Source organism: Cyprinus carpio, chromosome A24 (genome assembly GCF_018340385.1).
Source record: "Cyprinus carpio isolate SPL01 chromosome A24, ASM1834038v1, whole genome shotgun sequence".
NCBI classification, from domain to species: Eukaryota; Metazoa; Chordata; class Actinopteri; order Cypriniformes; family Cyprinidae; genus Cyprinus; species Cyprinus carpio.
Genome location: NC_056595.1, coordinates 24,128,062 through 24,150,171, shown reverse-complemented (window position 1 = coordinate 24,150,171; position 22,110 = coordinate 24,128,062). Strand labels below are relative to the sequence as shown.

Sequence of the window (22,110 nt, the reverse complement as noted above, 5' to 3'; positions counted from 1 at the left end):
CCCTCCTTTAAGGTCCACTCACTGTCCCCTCAACCTACAGAAACAACACTACTGTACTAGTCAAGATCCTGTCCTGAATACCATGAGTCCATGAACGATAGATAGATAGATAGATAGATAGATAGATAGATAGATAGATAGATAGATAGATAGATAGATAGATAGATAGATACATAGACAGATAGATAGATAGATAGATAGATAGATAGATAGATGAACGGACCAACTAAAGATAGATAGATAGATAGATAGATAGATAGATAGATAGATAGATAGATAGATAGATAGATAGACAGATAGATGAACAGATAGACAGACAGATAGATGAACAGATAGATAGATGGAGACAGATAGATAGATAGATAGAGACAGACAGATAGATGGAAGATAGATAGATAGATAGATAGATAGATAGATAGAGGCAGATGATAGATAGATAGATAGATAGATAGATAGATAGATAGATAGATAGATAGATAGATAGAATAGACGAGATAGATAGATAGATGAATAGATAGATAGATAGATAGATAGATAGATAGATAGATAGACAGATAGAATAGATAGACCGACACGATAGCTCGATAATAGACCAGATAGACAGCAGACGGCATCAGGACAGGCCAGAGAGATAGATAGACATGATAGCGAGATCAGACCGATAGATAGATGAGTAGCGTTAGATAGAGAGAGGTAGGATAGATAGATAGCTCAGATGATAGACTAGATGTATTATGGCTAATTCCCATGTGCGTGTATCAACTGCAAAGAGAACTGGCAGATCCGATTCCTGCTGGTTGTATGGTGCTGCAAAATGACTGTTTTGAACCTTTCAATCATATTTAAAGACGTACATTCTCAAAACGAGGGTTTCCCCCCCTGCTCTAACTATAATATATACTAAATATGCCGTATTTGAAATATGACTTCAAACTGAGACTGATTTTAGATAATACACAACAGCTCTAGTTCTCCTCAGCTCGCTGACGGTGTCATTACTGCTGGACTCTCACCACACCGTGACGGGAGAAGCTCCTGCCAAGTCATTTGTTAAAGCAGCAGTGAGGTGAGGAAGAGCGACGGTCCCGAAAGGGCTCGCTACCACTGACACTGGACAGCTCATTCTAAGAGCAGCAGCCACACCTCACCCAATACACACAACACACCGAACAATACAACACCTGCTGCTTACCTTGTGAATGTCAAAGGCTTTCATAACTCATGCAGAGGAACAGCCTGCGCTACACTGACTGCCCAAACAGTGTAAAGATTACAGGTGGATTGAATTTATGTGATTTTCAAATCATTCAAAATTCTACCTTTGTTTAAGGTCAAAAACAAAATATTACAAATGTGTGCCTGGCATCCTAAAGGATAATGAAACAAGTTATAATCACTACAATTACTAAAAAAATTGAAAAATAAAAAGTAATTAATATATATATATATATATATATAGATAGATAAAGTATATATATATATATATATATATATATAATAATATTTAGATTTTATTTAAAAAAAATGACTAAATTGCTCAGCAAATGTCACTAAAACAAACAAAATTGTAAATGAACCACTCGAGAATATAAAATTAAGTATTGAAAACTATATATAATAAATATTAAATATATAATATAAATAACTAAATTAAGAGAATATTGTTAATATATTAAAAAATATATAAAAAATAAAAATAAAATGAGAATCACATAAAATCACTAAATAAATAATGAAAAATAATATATATATAATTTTCGGATACATTTAATTCTTCTTTCATTTAAGTAAAAAAATATATATATATATAAAATAAAAAAATAAAAAGTTTCCTTGGCATGTGCTGGAAATAGCACTAACATTACTAAGAACATCATCCACAAAAACAACAAACAAAAACAAAAAAAACATAATAATAAATAATGGTAACAAATGGAAAAAAAAAAAAAAAAAAAAAAAAACACAAAACAACCACACACACACCACTCAAAAGAGCACATAAATCAATAATACATTTAAAAATGATATTAAAATGAACACCTGAAAATATAAAAATGAAATTATTAATAGTCACGATGATGGCATACAAAACAAGATAATACCAGAGATGACAAAAAAGTCGCCATAACAATTACTAAAACGGAAACAAAAAAGAACACTAATAAATATAAACCCTGGAATTCACAGGCGGTTGTTTCTTTACACATTATAAACTGGAATCGGTAAAGTGTTCATGTGAACGGTGCTACTAATATCAAGTGTAACTAAGTCCAGTTAAGCGTGTCCTCCACACTTCAAGCGCTCAAGGAAATCATGCTTGGATTCAATATACACTGTATCTCTGGCTGCAAAAGACTTGCAGGTGCTTGCCTACTTCCTAGAAAAAATCATATTCTGTTGAAGTGATAAAATGTTTCTTAACATCATCATCCTTTGTTGTTTTTTACGTATAAGGCCGAGCAGCCTCGCACCAGGTAACTAACATTTGCTTGTGTGTTTTTGACCACCATTGTTGTCATAATCTCATGAATAAGCATCTCTCTGATTGATGTTGGACGCTGCGCATTGAAACAGAAGAACGGCATAACATACATCAACCATTAAGAGGAAGTTCCTCCATTATGTACATATCTGAATCAGTGCAAGTATGTCTGAACGTCTAATAACATCACACACTGAGTCTCTCTATGAGCACCCAGAGCTGAATGTGAAAACATCGTGGGAAGATGTCTCTTCTTTCTTTTTTCATTCCAGTAATCATGTGCGTTTGTGCAGAATTAAACGGGAGAATGTCAGCGTGCCTGAAATTGAACTGAATTTGAAACTCAGTATTTCAATTTGAAAGTGAATGCAAGATATAGGTAAATTTGATATGACACTTAAAAAGATTTCAGTATTATTGTACTATTATCATTATTTATTAATAGTTTGAATTAAGCTTTAGATTGATATTTTTAGTTTTGTAATTTTGTTAGTTGATGCAATAATTTTTGTTAGTTTTTTAATATTTATTTAAAAAAATATGTATTAATATTTTTAGTTTTAAATTTTCAGTGTTCATTTTAATTTCTAGAAATGTCACTTAGGGCTTTACGATGTATTACTCCAGAAAGCACCCCGTAGTAGATCTAACCGATGATTTTAAAGTGCTACTTTAAGTTATGATGCTTTCGGGGGGAAACAGACCGTAATATTACCGATCAGTCATCGATCGTTTTTACGAATTCTTATTGCTACGAAGCTCTTTGGGAAAAACTCAGCCCCAGGATCCAGCACATCAAAATAAGCAAGCGAGGGAATGATGGATCTGTGTTTTGGCTACAGCCAGAAATCTCCCTTTTTGAAACATAAACGCTGAGCCTTAGCTCAAGGAAGACGAGACTGCCATTTATTCACTGAGGTTATTGTGTTCTTCAGAGGGATCTTTAGCCTCGCTAAAGCTTTTGTTTTTCCTAGATGGCAGAAACTCACAGCGTGACTGAAGAGAAGCAACACACACACACACACACACACACACACACACACACACACACACACACACACACACACACACACACACACACAGAGACGATAGTACAGAAGACAGAATAATAAAATAAAATAAAATTTAATTCAAATCCTAGAATAAAAATAAAATAAAAATTCAATTAAATTAAATCAAATTAAATAAAATTGAATCAAATTAAAATCCTAGAGTAAAACTAAATTAAAATTAAAATTAAATCCTAGCATAATAAATAAATAAATAAATAAATAAAAGAATACAAATAAAATAAAAAAATTAATAAAATAAAACAAACTGAATCAAATTAAAATCCTAGAGTAAAACAAAATTAAAATTAAATCCTAGAATAAAAATAAAATAAAATAATTTTTTTTAAATTAGATTAAATTTAATAAGAGAATAAAAGAACAAAAGAATAAAAATAAAATAAAGATTTAAATAATATAAAATTGAATCAAATTAAAATTCTAAAGTAAAACAAAATTTAAATTTCAATTAAATTGTAGAATAAACAAATAAAAAAATCAAATTCAAATTCAAATTCAAGTTAAATTAAATTAAATTAAATTAAATTAAATTAAATGAAAAAAATAAAAAATAAAAAATAAAAATATAAAATAAAATACCTTGAATTCAATGGAACTTTATCAAGCAGAAAATTAAGTATTAAAATAAAAAAACGACATTTGCTTTTCATCAAAATATAATAACTATATAAGTAATATAACCTACTGTTGAAAGTTAATTAGTCTAAAATCTAAAAATAATTTAATGCTGGTTAATGTTCATATAATAACGGTTAAATATGTTCCTGAGTGTAGCTATATCCAATTTCATTTAAATCATAAATAAAACGGTAAAAAATTATTTAAATAAAGATTGCTGGAGATTGTTTTAAAAGAATACACCAGTTATTTACTTACAAAATACTATAGCCTTTATACTTCAAAATGTTGCTTAATTCTGTGCAATTTCTGACTGAAAAATTCTCCAGTGTAACCTGTGCTGCTAATGCTGAATTATAATAACTTCAGTATCTCATAAAAACTGCAGCTCGTTCGAGCTTTGAGGATTACAGCTTCATTTTAAACGCTCTCACATGTCCTCAAGCTGAAAGACAGTAAGATCTGTACAGTCAATGGCTTGAAAGGTCAGGTCATGATACTCCCTGTGCTTGGAGGGACAGTAAATGTTAACAATGTTCTTAAGGAGAAGAAAATGACTGCATTATTCGGCACGCGCTCCGGACATCAGTGAGGTCAAAGCGTCAGGATGATTGTCCTCAAACACGGCTAGAAAAACACACTGCAAATCAGCAAATTCATCATAAAATATATTTTAAAATATAAAAGCATATAACAATAATAATTTCAATGATTATATGATTATATGATTTTTATTTTTATTGTTTAATTGATTTTTTATTTTTATATTTAGATATTTGATTATTTTTTTTTAATTGATTAATATAAATCTAATTTAAATGATAAATAACTAGATATATAGTATATATATATATATAGATATATATATATATATATATATATAAATAATGATATACTCAGAATAAGTATGTTATTTCTATTTTTACATAAATAAATCTGTTATGCTAAATGACAATGGAACATTATTTTATCCATATTTTGACATTTTATTTCCACAAAACTTATTTAAAATACTAAAGTAGACACTTTACTTGCATTTAATATTATTATTACTTATTAAATACTATTATAATTACCTTGCATATATTTATTATTATTTATTTATATATTATGAATTATAATTAGTATTATTGTAATTATTGTATTTGATTTTTGCCAGTTTAATTTGATGCAGACATGGGCCGTCACATCTTTGACCCATTATCAAAGCAGCTCACAGAGGTTTAATTTTGGGTGAGCTATGTCTTTAAAACAGCTGTTTAATCATCGTGATACTGACAGAAGCCCATTAAGTCACAAGGACATCAGGCTTTTCAAATAAAAGCTGAGAAACCCTCCGGGGCCGCACTTTCTTGGTGTCGATAATTAATCTTTTATGATTTTGATGGCCACCTGCAGTGAATATTTCTTCATGATCTGAATGACGTCCTTTGAATAACTCACAGCGCTTTCATTTCTCTTCTCATTAGGCTGAAAACTCCTGAAGCTGAAATCGACCCGCAGAACCTGAGCTTCCAGCCGTGAAGAGTAAAAAGCTCCGGGTTTCGCATTGTGTTTTGTCATCAGGCCTGCGTTTCCTCCGAGCTCCGGCGGGGTGGTAACAAACGACACCATTACTCCGAACACAGCTCCTCCTGCCCCACTACAGCTGGAGTGCTGCACGCTAGCGTCTTACAACAGCCAACACTTCCCTCATGCATCTTCACCACACACACACACACACAACACACACACACACACACACACACACACACTGTCCAGTCTGCCGACACGTCTTTTGTAAAACCAGTGTGCTTTAGTTCTGGGTTTACAGCGTGATTTCCACACTCACTCTGTGAGGGATTCCACACAAATGAGCATCAACATTGTGTTTGGCAATGACTGTCATTAAGAAACTCTATCCTGTATGTCAAATAATCCCAAAACCTGTTATGAAGCAAAAAATAAAAAAAAAAAATAAATAAATACTGTTTATGATGAATAAATTAATAAAATTAAATATAAAATTAAATAAAAAATAAATAAATAAATAAATAATAATTATGAAATTAAGATATAAATATATAGATATATATATATATAATTATACGTATATATATATATATATATTATCTATCGATATATATATATATATTATATATATATATATATATATTTTTTTTTTTTTTTTTCAGGCTTTTGACAACATTTACAAAATGTGAAAAATATCAAAATGTTTTTTTTGCTTTCCACACTATTTTTAAGAAATAAATAAATAAAACAATAAATAAATAAATTAGTTAATTAATTAAAAAAAAACTATAAGTGCATAAATGCAACAATAAATTCATTAATTTCAATGTTTGTATAATTATAATAATTAACATCTAGGAAATAGAATGAAAATTTTATATTTTGACTTTTATATTTATTAATAAATCTGAAAGCCTAAATAAATAAATAACATTGATATTATATTAATTAAAATATAAATGCATGTCTTGTTTTATTTATTTCAATGTTTCCACTCTAAAATGTTGCCATTTTTCTAATATCAAAACGGAAATTTTTGAAAAAAGAGAAAATTTGTTTAGAAAACATAATCATTTTTATTGAAAAATTACTGCAAATACTTTAATTTAATATATATATATATATATATATATATATATATATATATATATGAATTTAATAAAATAAACACATAAATGAAATAAAATAAGTAACGATATATGACGATATATATAGTCATATAACGATATGACTATTCAAACATATGTTTTTTAATATATCTCTTAAAATGTATGTGTTTGCGCTTCAATTGTTTAAGAAAAGTGGCTAAAAGTTGCTTCAAAGCAAATTCAAAACTACACAACCAGCTATAAAAAAATCTGGTTCAAAATAATCAAGGCATGTTTTCAATATTATTTTCACACATTTTAATATAGGAATAAATGAGTCAGAGGTTCGAATCGATTCATTTGAAATGCTCAGTTTGAACTGATTCACAGAAATGAACTCCAGCAAATCTGATGTTAAATCAGAGACACAAATTAAAATATAGCTTAGCACATAAAAGTGCATTAAAGCTACTGTGATATTCACCATGCTGCTTAGTTCTGAATCTTCAGCAAAGTCATATATTGTGAATATTCACTATAATCGCTCTAAACTCTTCTTCCTATCATCTTAAAATGTTCAATTATTTGAAAAGCTCCCAGAAAAGAGTCTTTTTCACAGGTTTAAAGAATAGCTTAAGAAAAATGACTTTACAGGCCGGACGGAAAGCTCTATAAGATAAAATCAAAGCCGTGTCGACGGAAATCATTCATGGACCTTATCTCGTCTCTAAAGAGAGCTTCCCACAACGCGGCATTTTAGTTGAGAAATGCTACAGTCAGTCCAGAGGCGTGATGTGACCGGCCCAAATCCATATTAAACGTGTCAGAGAGCCGGGAAAATATTAGGGTAAGAGATGCAGCGCGGCGGAAGGTGAGTCGAAGGGCTGGGGTACTCTCTCTTTTATCTGTATGCTGCTAAAAATCATGATGTGGTAAGCAGAAATATTGCACAGGTTCAGTTGGATAAACATGGGGGATGAGTGATATCGATGGACGGGAGAGTGGACAAGGAACAGAGGTCAGTGCTGGGGGAAGATGGCCAGAGTTAAAGAGATAGTGTGTCACGTATGGCTCAGAGTCTCATTAGCGCTGTATAGCGGGAGGACGGTGGAGGTGAGAGTTCATCACGTGTCAGTTCACGCAGCTCTCGGTTAATGAACAAACATCACATTCATCACCCGCTCACATTAGACCCCACTTACTTCAAGACCCGCGTCTCCAGGGACCAGCCTGAAAAAAACTCCCCATGAGGACAGAGAGGAGTGTGTTTCCCAAACACGGACATTTCTGCACAACATGCAGTTACACTTGTGTGTGCTTCGCTCAACAGCGCCTGTGTTTGACCCGCTTTATCATCGAAATCACGCAGAATCTGAAAGTGCCCTCTTCTTGTGTTCAGTGCACTAACCTGACAGTAAACGTGATGATCAAAAAATAGCGGCACTTTTACATTTTCAAATGATTTTCAGATAATTTATAAAATTTTCAAATTGTGTTCTATTTCATGTAAACAAAATAAACAAAATAAAATGATCAGAAATCCCTTTGGTGTACTGTGATTTTGTTTTGTGTGTGAAATTAAAAGTTATCAGATAACATGATATACACACACACACACACACACACACACACACACACACACACACATATATACATACACAAACACACAGTATCTGATTATTTACATATATAAAATCAATAAAATCCATATTATGCGTGTTTTTTTGTCATGTAAAAACATTTTTTAATTTAAAATATACTACAAATATTTATTTTAAAGTATTTATTTTAAAAATTTATATTTATTAAATTAGCTTATTTATAAAACATGAATTAAATAAATTCAATTAAATTTAAATTCATTAAAATTTTACATTTTTAATATATATATAAAATTGTTAAAAATTAAAAATTTTAATGAATTTAAATTTAATTGAATTTATTTAATGCTATAAAATTGTTTTTATTAGCCTAATTTTTTTTTTTTTTTTTTTTAGTTACCTTCCCAACACTGATGGCTGCATTAGTGCTACATTGTCTGTTTAAAACAGTTCATTTAATTATTCATGCTATCTGTGATATTCTCCGTAACTGAATCTTTTAAAGCATTTTGTCTGACTCTTTGGATGGTGAAGCAGTGAATAACCTTTCATGACGCTTCACAGAGACAGCAGCTGAAGGGTTTGAAGAGAAGAGCGTTCCTCTTGCGCCAGGAAGAGTTTAGTGTCTCCTCTAAAGTCCCTGCGCTGCTGGCACGCGGCCGGCTCGTGTCCTTCACCTCCTTCTCCGTGAGTCTGCAGTTAAAGCGGAGCCGGGGATCACTGGCACAGCGTATCTGGAGAGATTATTAGTGCAGGAAGATATCTGCTGCAAGCTTCTGATAAACAAGACCAGAGGAAATCCACAGCGTCCAGATCTCAGACGGGTTATGAAAGGACGAGCACTAATGCAAACGACTGATGAATCATAAAGACGGAAATTACAAATCGGATCATGAATGTTCAGTGACTCAATTAGACGTGTAATTGTTTCGCTGTATTATTAAATCAAATGATGTTAGATTAGCTGCAATGTTAGTCAGTGTTCATAAACTTAAATCAGCTCACGTATCCCACAGTAGTAGCAATAAGAAATCTGATTAATATTAGCGGTCTGAAAAAAAAGAGTTATTGATTCATTGAATCACTCAGTCAAAAGTGTTCACAGATGCATATTTAGTTGCTTAATTGACTCATTTTAGTGAGTTTGTGTTCAGATGTGTCATTTAAAATTTTAATAATAAAATAATAATAATATAGAAAGAGAGAGAGAGATTTTGTTTTATAGAATTAAATTCAAATTGTTTTTTTTTTTTTTTTTTAGTTTTTTCAGTTTTTTAATTGACTCATTTTGGTTAGTTTGTTCGTTCAGGTGTTTAATGTGTGTGTATGTGTTGTGTGTATATATATACTGTAATATATATATATATTATCATATAGATATATATTATATATATATATAAATATATAATATAGATATATATATATATATATATAATCTATATTGCACAGTCAAACCCAAAATTATTCAGACATCAGATATCATTTTTTATATATTTTACTAGCGGGTGCAGGACACTATAGTTAATTTATGTAAGTAAGGCAATCTATCTATCTATCTATCTATCTATCTATCTATCTATCTATCTATCTATCTATCTCTATCTCTATCTATCTATCTATCTATCTATCTATCTATATATATATACTATATATATATATATATATATATATATATTAAACACACACAAACTTTGTTTCTCTTATTTGCTAAAGTTCTCTGTTGTGATGAAACGATTCACAAACACTTTGCAAACGGTTCAGTTTAAAGATGATATGTCTAATCAGACATCACAAGCAGTTTCACGGTGTTTGTTGCTGTTCTGGATCAATAACAGCAGAATCACACTGAAGGCGCATCCAGCAGCATGATGAATCCTGAAGGATGACGTGATGCCACCCAAAGACAAATTAAAGCCTCAGACATGCTTCATAATGCTTGATTAATGGATCTAATAACCCTTGTAGCAAACAACCAGGACGTGACGGGCTGAAAATTACCAGGACAGCGAGACGTCATGTGAACACGAGAGAGACAGCTCCAATAAGGCTTCGCTGGGATATTAGTGCCAAAACCTCCTTCCAGTCGAGGAAGCAGCTGTGTTTCTCTGACCAGCGGCTCCATCAATACTGCAGCGCTGTTCTCCAGGTCAGCGCGGCTAATAGAGGTCGACTCGGATAATAAAAGCTTTAAATTGCGGTTTAAACTTGGCTGGCCGAGGATAAACAAACAGCAGTAAATGCATCCCAGTGAACTTCAACACGTACCTGTATGATGGAGTCAAATTCAGCTTAATAGAGGATGTGTGATTACTGACTCTCTATCTCACCTTTCACCTCTACACGACTCCCAGAGCTGCACTTCATTCAGCTGAAGTGGGATTGCAATTTAATTCAATTCCTAAAACAAACAAGCATGCAGAATTGTGATAAGATTTGATTTAGGATCAAGTAAGTACAATTTAATAAAAACTTTTCCTTTCACCTTGTGGGCCGTGATAAAAGAACACTTAATTTCCCATTTATACAACATTAATTCATTAAACTATTAATAGAATCATATTTTTGTCAAACTACTGAAAACAGTGCTGTTGCTAAATAAAGTTTGGATTGCTGTGTTAATTAATAATCAAAATGATTAATGCAATTATTTATGCTTTTTCATCATAATTTGTCTATTTATTCGTCAAAATTATTAATGGGTTTATTTATGTTTTTTCATCATTATTTGTCTATTTATTAGTCAAAATTATTAATGCAATTATTTATGCTTTTTCATCATAATTTGTCTATTTATTCGTCAAAATTATTAATGGGTTTATTTATGTTTTTTCATCATTATTTGTCTATTTATTTAGTCAACTTTATTAATACAAATATTTAAGCTTTTTCAGGCATTATTTGTCTATTATTGTCAAAATTATGAATGCAATTATTTTATGCTTTTGTCATCATTATGTCTATTTATTAGTCAAAAATTATTAATGCAATTATTTATGCTTTTCATTCATAATGTGTATTTCACTCCAAAATATGAATTATGTTTTCAGCATATTTATTTATTAGTCAAAATTATTAATGCATATTTATGCTTTATTCATCATTATTTGTCTATTTATTCGTCAAATATATTAAAGCATATTATTTACTGCTTGGTCATCCTTATTGTCGCAGAAATATTATTAGTCAAAAAATTATGGCATTATTTAGCCTTTGTCTTATTAATGCAATTATTTATGCTTTTTCATCATAATTTGTCTTTTTTTTTTTCATAATTATTTGTGTGTTTATTTGTGTTTTTTATTAATTATTTTTTTTTTTATTTTTCTATGTTTTTTCATCCGTTATTTATTCGTCAAAATTATTAATGCAATTATTTATGCTTTTTCATCATTATTTGTCTATTTATTAGTCAAAACTATTAATGCAATTATTTATGCTTTTTCATCATTATTTGTCTATTTATTAGTCAAAACGTCGATTGGGTTAATTGCATTTATGTATGCTTTTTCATCATTATTTGTCTATTATTTAGTCAAAATTATTAATGCATTTATTTTATGCTTTTTCATCGATTACTGTTGTCTATTTATTAGTCAATACTATTAATGGAATTATTTATGCTTTTTCATCATTATTTGTCTATTTATTAATCAAAACTATTAATGGAATTATTTATGCTTTTTCATCATTATTTGTCTATTTATTAATCAAAACTATTAATGGAATTATTTATGCTTTTTCATCATTATTTGTCTATTTATGGGTCAAAATTAATAATGCAACTGTCTGTTTTTGTCACTATTTTGCTATTTATTAGTCAAAAATAATAAATGCAATTATTTATGCTGTTTTCATCATTATTTGGCTATTTATTAGTCAGAATTATTATTAATAATAATAATAATAATAATTAACAAATATTTGTCTCTTTTTTTCTTCTTCTTTTATCCTATTTATATGTCAAAACTAATAATGTAGTTTAAAGATTTTTTTTCTTCTCTCTAATTGCCTACGTGTTTTTTTTGTTAAAGTATTTTTCACTCAAGAAGTGTCATTGTTTACCTCCTGCTGTCAACGTCATCATCCTGCTCACGTCATCCCAAAACTCACTTACTTTCTTCTATAGTTTGAAAAATATATATATATGGTTCATCTTCTTCCAAACATCTTTGTGTTCTGCACACAGAATAGAGTTCATACAGGTTGTGGAACATGAGGGGGACATTATCTGGTGCACTAACATGATCCTCCACGAACAGACGTCTGCAGTCTGAGCGTGAAGCTCATTGACTCGTCCTGAGGTGCTGATAGAGAACCGACACACCTGTTTATTTTCTAGCAGCTCTATTTGTGTTTTCTGTAGAATCACATACAGTAGCTGAAGCCCCGGCGGGCGAGACCTGCAGCCGTTCACAGACATCATGAGCGATGGCGGAGAATACAGGCCAGCAGCCATATAATGGATTGGATGACGTGCCAACTACAGATGCTGTGTGTGCCTAACTGAAAATAATGGGCATCACATGTTCCTGCCCGATGGCCACCTACGGCCCGCTTCTACATACGTAGCAAGACAAAAATAGGCAGCGGGGAAAGGGCAGCGAGTGAAATGAGGAAACAATTCTTGTGTGTGTTACATCAGCCTGCAGCGAAGTATATATGTTTTATTTGGAGCAGAACTCTGTACGCCGGGGGACTCGGCATGTGCTGTATGTGCAGAATAAATGGAAAACATCATGTAATGACTTAGCAGTAATAGTGTAAAGGGCTGTTGTCTCCGCTTGCCATATGGGAAAGCAGAGCGCATGCTGTCAGTGTGATCACGTCCCCTGTAGCAGCAAGAACATGCGCTGCATGACCCAATGCACGTGTGCTTACTAATGAGAGCGTGTTGTGTAGTGTGTGTGTGTGTGTGTGTGTGTGTGTGTGTGTGCTTTAGCCCTGTACGCAAACTGGTTTTGTGTCATGATTTTGGGAAATAAAATAAAAAAAATAATAAAAAATAAAAATACAAATAAAATAGAATAAAAATAGAATAAAAAATTAAATTAAATTAAATTAAATAAAAAATTTAAATAATAAAATTAAATAAAAATAAAATAGAATTCGAATTAAAAAATAAAATTAGATTAAATCAATAACATAAAATAAAGTAAATAAAATAAATAAATAAATAAATAAATAAATAAATAAATAATCGCAGTTTGGTTAGTGGTTCCACTTATTTGGGAAAAGACATCACTATTCTAACCTATTTTAGAGCCAATGCATGATGCTGAATTACTAGTCAGTTCTAGTTTGTGTGTGTTCAGTCCGAATGCCATGTGCTTTGGTGTCTTCAGAACCGTCTCACTCCTACAGTTCAGTCTCGCTGCTCGAAGTGTGTGAGTTTATTCCCACTGAGACAAATGTAAACAAAGAAACACAGCCTCTCAAACATTTTAGACATCAGACATGAGATTCTGTCTTGAGATTTTGAATCACATTTTCTTTGTTTATTATATTTCATGTTGTTCTAAACTAAAAACAATGTCTTCGTTGATTTACTTGAACAGTGTTTTTAACTAAATATTGTGAGGAAAATATATGTAAGAGTCCAATACAATCAAACGATTGTCCTCATTTTCAGAAAAATCTATAATAATAATAATAAATAAAAGTTACATCCCTCAAAGTGCTGCTCAAATGTTCCTTTTACAAAAAAAAAAATATTTTGTATTTAGTTTTAACAAAAATATCCTCTATAAGCTCAATTTAGTTAACATTTAAATAATTATTACGTACCTAAAGGTTTCTACACCACTAGAGGCACCAAACAGAATTGCAAAATGTTTTGTTTGCTTGACAAAATCAGTTCAACCAATGGCGTGAGTTTGGGGGCGGGACTATGTGTTAGTCAGACCAATGGCAAACGATTGTCTGAAACTAATTTAAAACAGTCATTATTTTTGTAGTTCTGTGTTGTTATCGTAAACTAAAACTAAGACTATTAAAACATTATTATTATTATTATTATTATTATTATTATTATTATTTTTTTTTTTGAAATAAAGCTGAAATAAAATCTAAATATCAGATATAGAGCAAATTAAATAAATATAATTTATTTAGAATTATTAAAAAACTAAAAAAACTTTTTTAAATTAAACCAAAATTAAAATAAAAAAATTGAAAATATAAAAACAAACTCTAAATATTAATAGATCCTATAATAGAACATAAATAAGACTAGAATAACATTGGTGTGGTGCCACTAATGGAGCAGAAATGACACACTTCACCTTCAGAAACCCTTTTATTTCATTTGCATGAATGCACATTTAAATAAAGTAATACTGAAGCTAATTAACAACTAAAATACAACAGAAATCAATCAATAAATTCTTGCACACAGAGCAGGTCAGTGATGGTGAAGGCCAGAGTTACGGAGGAAAAATGACGAACGCAGTCAGGAAGAAGCTCCTCTGTCAGTTCTGGCATCAGTCCCAGAGTCGTGTCCTGAAACTGAGCGCACCACATCCTAAAACACTCCACGAGCATCTGACGGACGACAAACTGCTGAGCTCAGCGATCACAATCATATTTTTCAGAAACATAGTTTCACCTTCTCATGATCCTAATAAATCACAGTGAATCAATGTAAATGCAGCCCTATTTTATTCCCCACTGACGTGTCTAACTCTCTCTCACCCGGCGCACGTCTGTACAGACTTCTAGGACTGTTACATGAGCAAAATTAAACAATCAACCTGAACAACCAACCTTCGCTGATCTCCACTCCCCCCGTCCTGCCGTGATGGATTGGTCCGTGAAGATTCGGACTGCTTGAAAACCAGAGACCGAGCTAAACCACGGCCACACACGGGGGAGACTTAAAACATCATCACTTGCATATGCTAAAATTCCAAATCCAATTAGTTAGAAGACGTGTTTATCAGGTTTATGAGCAGGGAAGCGTGTTCAAATGAACAAAATTTGAATAAAAGATTCAGTTCGGTCAAGCATCAAGATTCAGCTCATTTCTGCTATGCAGTACATAAAAAAATAAAAAATAAAAAAAATAACATTTGTAAAGATCATATCAGTTAATCACTATGTTTATCAGGTTCATCAGGAATATCCCAGTTGTTTCTTCATATATTTAGTAAAATATGAATTCTGATTTTTAAAAATCATATTATTTGTTTTATTATAACACTGTTGTTATTTCTTTTATTAAAAATTTTTTAGTAGATCCCAGCTGTTTCTTCATTTCTTCTTCTTTTTTCTTTTTTTCCCATTGATTTAAATGATACTTTGATGAAATTTGATATTGAAAAATGAAATAAAATGTAAAATGAAATTTGATATTGATAAATTACTAAATTATTGCAATTTAACCAGAAATATCCCAGTTGTTTCATTTTTTTATTTTTATTTTATTAAAACATTTTTTTTTATCAATTTAAATAATATTTCATAAACCCAAAATTATTAAATATATAATTACACACACACACACACACACACACACACACACACACACACACACACACACACACACAGATATATATTAGATATTATCAATTACTATGATACTATATGTCTTACTTTCTTTAATTAATAACTAACAATTTAATTTAAAACAATAAAATATCCCAGTGGTTTCTTATTTTTTTGTTTCTTTTATCAAAACATATTATCTTAGAATTACTGATTTAATTTATATTTTATTAACTAGCGAAATTGCTAATACATAAACTAAAATAAAAATATTAAACAGAATTTTTAAATACCATATCAGTTAGTTTATCATAATATTTGTCTAGTTCAAAATGGAAAACTATTATGATAAGTGTATATATACATATTCATCATCAGTAAGTGACATCATTGGAGGAAAAATAACAGCACAAACACTGATACATGTAACCCAAAGATTTGATGAATTATGTTTTTTGGTATAAATTTGTAATTACATTATAGAAACACACTTTTAAACTACAACACGTGCATATTCAGTACTGCGTAACAGGAATGACCCTGTTCTGAATGCACAAACACACAGCCTGTGACTCTCGTCCCGCTGCCCTGAAGCATGCAGGTCTGAATCAAGGCTTTGGCATATGAGAGATGAGGGCGGCGCGGGTTCAAATCAATGCAGCGCAGACCACCGCTTTCAATTACACCCCATGATGAGCCGCCCCCCCACACGCCACACCCGTCCCATCAAGATTAATGGCCCACGCATGGCCAAAATGGGTCACCTGTGACAGGGAGAGGCTTCAGGTGGGGCGGGTCAGGTGACGCAGAGGGCAAACCACACTCATTCAGAAAGATTTGAGCATATTCAAATGAAGAATAGCTTTAACATTCTCCTGCAGCGCTGAGAGCATAAAGGGCATCATGAAGACCTTCAGCAGCTCTTCACATCACTCAATCACAAACACACACACACACACACACACACACACACACACACACACACACACACACACACACACACACACACACACACACACACACACACACTGACTCAGCACTAACACACACCAGCCGCAGGAAATAACACATTTTAATAATCAAATCAGAGGGTTTTAAAATGCACAACTGGTTGTTGACACAATAAATCTGTGGCCCTCATAATTTTATTTTCATCATCTATATGGACCCAACAGCATATATACATACACATACACATACACACACACACACACACACACACACACACACACACACACACACACACACACACACACACACACACACACACACACACACAAATTCAGAATGAGTCGTTTTTCATTTTAGTTTCAATAAAAGCTCTTTATGAGGGCAAGTTTGAGTTCTGAAGGTTACATAAAACATCGAGCACTTTTATCTCCAAACGATCAAGGAAAATATGATTTTTAAATAATATGAGAGCAGTTTACTGCAGTTCATCCTGACAGTGTTAATATCATCCTGACATGCGTTACGAGTGATGTTCTGATCTCTGAGATGCCGGTGGAAGAGAATGCATAACATTAATCATTGATTATTGATGAGTGTTGCATTTCCTAGGTCTAAATTAATTATCAAACCCTGCGCGGCTGAATAAACGGTTCAGAGGACAGAATGAAGATTATCTGATGTATATTTTATCAAAGACACACGGCTTCTGAACAGAGAGGATGTCTTACACTTGCAGTAAGAGCACGCTGCGATCAGAAAAAGAGGATATAAGGACACAGACACAAGTGACTTTCAAGCAGTGTTGTTTAAGTGTCGCTGATAAATAATATTTTGAGTTAGATTTTATTTTTATATTTTATGTTTTCACTTTAATTTTAATTCAAGTTAATTTTTAGTGTTGCGTTTGTAATTTATTTATTTATTTTTTTGCTTTTTTCTTCTTTTTAAAAATTAGGTTTAGTTTATATATATTTTTGAATTTTTTTTTTTATTTGTTTAGTTTTTTTTTTTTAAATTTTTTTTTTTTATTTTTTTTTAGTGTTTAGGGATTTTTTTTTGTTTGTTCTTTTTGCTATTTTATAAGTTTTAATTTTTTTATTTAATTTTTTTAAATGTTGTCTTTTATTATTATTATTTAGCTTTAGGTGATTTAGCTTAGTTTTTTTTTTTTTGTTCATAAGTGTCCTTTTCTAATTTTTTTTTTTTATTGTTTTAATTTGTTAATTATTACTACCCTACTTTACAGTAAATATGAAATCAAATTGGACTCTTTTACTTTCTTCATACATAATATTATTGTGAATGACTGAGTGTATATTATTCCAAATAAACAAATATTCATCCGTTGGTGTCTTTTCTCACTCCTCCCCTCCAAATGCCTGTCATACTGACATTTCTCCAAAAAAAAAAATCAATTCCTAATCAATAAATATGGATTAATAAAGTTCAACCCAATTTGTTTATATGATGTTTATATTGTTCTTAGGATTTTAATAATGTTTTGTATATGAGTGGTATAGTTCTCAAACATTCCAAATTCACCATGGTAACCACAGTTCCTGTCAAAATACACCAGTGTGTCACGTGGCAGCAGCACACAGCTGTGATATACTGCCACCATCAGGTGAAAGACGGTACAGCAGGATGAGCTGAACGGGTCACTGAACTTTTGTTCCAGCGGCTGACAGGAATGAGAGTCAGAGATCATCTCTACAATGCATGGATTATGGGAAACATATAAAGATAATGTTCTGCTTTAGCCTGCACAATCACACACAGATTAAGCGGTAATGCGAGAGTGTGTGTGTTTGTGTGTGTGTGTGTGTGTGTGTGTGTGTGTGTGTGTGTGTGTGTGTGTGTGTGTGCTGGGTGGGTTAAGGACAGAAAAGCAGAAATGTTTCTCCATGTAACATGCATGTAGTTTAATACATCATCCGTGTTGTGTGCTCTTGTTTTGTGAATGCGTGTGTGTGTGTGTGTGTGTGTGTGTGTGTGTGTGTGTGTGTGTGTGTGTGTGTGTGTGTGTGTGCTGGGTGGGTTAAGGACAGAAAAGCAGAAATGTTTCTCCATGTAACATGCATTAAATACACATCATCCGTGTTGTGTGCTCTTGTTTTGTGAATGCGTGTGTGTGTGTGTGTGTGTGTGTGTGTGTGTGATGGTTCCTATGCCACTAAATATAGCACAGCATGAATTAAACACACAGCTGGAGTGTCAAAGACAAAAACCATGACCCACCTACAGTACTGCACAAAAGTTTGGAATAATTATGATTTTTTTATATTTTTGGAAGAAGTCTGCTCTGCTCACTAAGGCTACATTTATTTAACAAAACAAATAAAGTAAAATTGTGAAATATTATTACCATTTAGAATTTTCAGCATCATTACTTTAGTGTCACATGATCCTTCAGAAATCACTGATTGGCTGCCCAAGAAACATTTCTGATTATTATCAATGCTGAAAACATTTTTTTTTTTTTTTTTTATTATTATTTTTTTTTTTTTTGTGGAGTAATGATACCAAAAATTTGAGTTTGCATCACAGTTATTAATTACATCTTTTACAGTATATTCAAATAGAACAGTTATTTTAAATTTAAATAATATTTCTTTTTTTTTTAACTGTATTTTTGATCAAATAAATGCAGCCCTGCTGAGCAGAAGAGACTCATCAAAACTCCTCATTATTCCAAACCTTTGACGTTTAGTCGTGTAAATCATTTCTTGCACCTGAAACAAACACACAAACCTCAATAATACAGCAGAAACTGGTCTTGGCTGCCATACTGGAGAAGGAATCACACCGACACACACGTATAGATGTTATTTTACGCTGTTATACGATAACCTCCGTAAATTAACACTTGTGTGTATTGTGTTTTTGAAGCTTTTAGTCTGAGCTGGATCAGACGGCGATCAGTCTCAACACAAAACACCGATACACAGGTGAGAGTTTGGATTTGGTTGAACTTATATTCATGTTCGGCAGAAATTTGTATTATAGACGAATAAAAAAAAAAGCTTGATGGTGATCATTTTGTGTTGTAGTTTGTTTTATAGAAGAGTGATTATATATGAATTTGCTTGATTTGTAGTGAATAGTGAAGGACGATCTAAACTCTAATATACTCGCATTACCCCAGAAGACTTCCAACCTCGTCACTTAGTATTACGCTCCTAAGCACGGAAAACTGTTCATAATGAATCGGTTCTGGCAGGTGTATCGCCAGACGTTATCGATCAAGTGACCATGGCGTGTGGTGTTCTGGATAACAAGATCTCAATAAACAGTATCTGGCCCAGAGACAAGACAAACCAGCTCGATAGAAGCAGCCATGCACACAACACAAAACAGGAAAGCCCCAACATGCACCAGTCAAACACAAACTCATCTCACAAAGGACTCAACTGATCCGCGGCAAATCATTAGTGAATCTGTCCTTAAATCCTGCTGTGGGACAAATTAGAAACAGCTGCATTATGATGAATCTTGAGATCATGTTAGTGTGCAAGGTGGTGAAACATGTGACAGTTATTCTGCACACAATGCTGATTAGAGCTCATCTAATCACGCTAATTAAAGCAATCGCATCATCTGCATCTCCAGGACAACACAAGAGCAGTTTGGAAGACAACAGTCAAAGCCAATCTGATGCTCACTAATCTAATCCAGAGATACATATTCAATACAAGATGTTAAATGATAAAATACACTCTCAAACGTATCATGACAAGATATACATACAGGATGTACGATGGAAAACTCCACCCTCTGGAAGTATATCAGATGATGAATGAGATACATATAAAACAATGTTAAATGATAAAATACACTCTAGAAAGTGTGATGATTTGATATTATTATGGGATTTATGATGGTAATTTAATATATGTGTAAGTTGTATTAGATGTTATTATTATTATTATTAAATATATGCATAAAATTAATTAACTTAAATTGTTGTTATTATTATTATTATTAAATATATGCATACAATTACTTAAATTATTTTCTCAGTTTAGAAACGTTGCAGTTAAAGTAAAATGTATGTATGGAAGATTTAACTAATCATTAAAATTAGTTAACAAATAATTCACAAAAAAATGCCTCAAATTATTTATTTAAAAAGATTTAATTATTTCTTCAATTTAAGACTCTTTGCAGTTCGAATAACAAAGAGTCTTAAATTTTTTTTGGTATGGAAGAATTATTATTATTATTTTTTTTTTCAAAAATAATTAAAAGAAATATACATAAAACTAATTTTATTAAAAAATTATTTTATTAAAAAATATATTATTTATATTATTAAAACTTAGACACTTTGCAGTTCAAATACCACATTTTGCATGGACAAATTAATTAGTTAATAAAATTTGTTAAAAATAATTAACAAAAATATGCAGCAAAATATTTAGTTAAAAAGATTTACTTAGTTTTTCATTTATTATTATTCTTTTGATTAAGACACTTAGAATAACAGTTAAAATAACACATTATTTGTATATAAAAATCAATTAACAAATTATTAAAATTAGTTTTAAAAATATTTAATAAACATAAAATTTAATTGAAAGAGTTCTCCAGAATAGTGCTTCTCAACCATGGGGCTTCAAGACTACGTATGTGTGTATTTATTTATTTATGTTAATTGTTTAAAATCAGACGAACAAGTATTAAAATAAGTTTTCTATAGAATCAGGATTCCCACAGTCTTGGAAAACCTTGATTTGTGAGGAAGCTAAGTGTGATGGCTAAAATAATAAAACATTTAAAACAGCATAAGGAGCTTCTATACATTTTTTTTCTAGCTCTAAAAAATATTAAGTAGAAATTGTGAGTAAAAAAAATAAAACTTCAGGAATCCTGAAATAATAAATAAATAAATAAATAAATAAATAAATAAATAAATTAGTTAATAATTTTTTTTAATTGAATATTTATTTTTTATATTTTTTAAAATTATTTTATTATTATTTATTTATTTATTTATTTTTTTTACAGAAACTGTGCCCATAGATAAAAATAAGTTTTGAAGACCAGACTACCAAGGGCTTAGGGGTCGTTTTAATCTTGCTGTGAACAATGGAGTCAGAAAGGTTGGAGACGGGTCACTGCTATAGCTAGCGTCTAACATACATTCTCATACTAGGGTGCCTTGTGAACCTTAATGTGTTGCGTGGCACATCACTGACGTCACCAAACTGGGTGAGCAGCACGTCAGCGTCCTGAACGCGAACTGCGAGTTCATTCTTTAGACACAAAGCTTTTAAGAGCTTCAGAGTGACATGTGAAGTATGTTT

General features: G+C 31.3%; 1 protein-coding gene across 1 annotated transcript in view; it reads right to left on the bottom strand.

The window, feature by feature from the left end:
* Window positions 1–22,110, bottom strand: part of LOC109071191 (potassium voltage-gated channel subfamily H member 2-like) — a 147,107-nt gene that overhangs the window by 41,279 nt on the left and 83,718 nt on the right. The gene's annotated exons all lie outside the window — the stretch shown is intronic.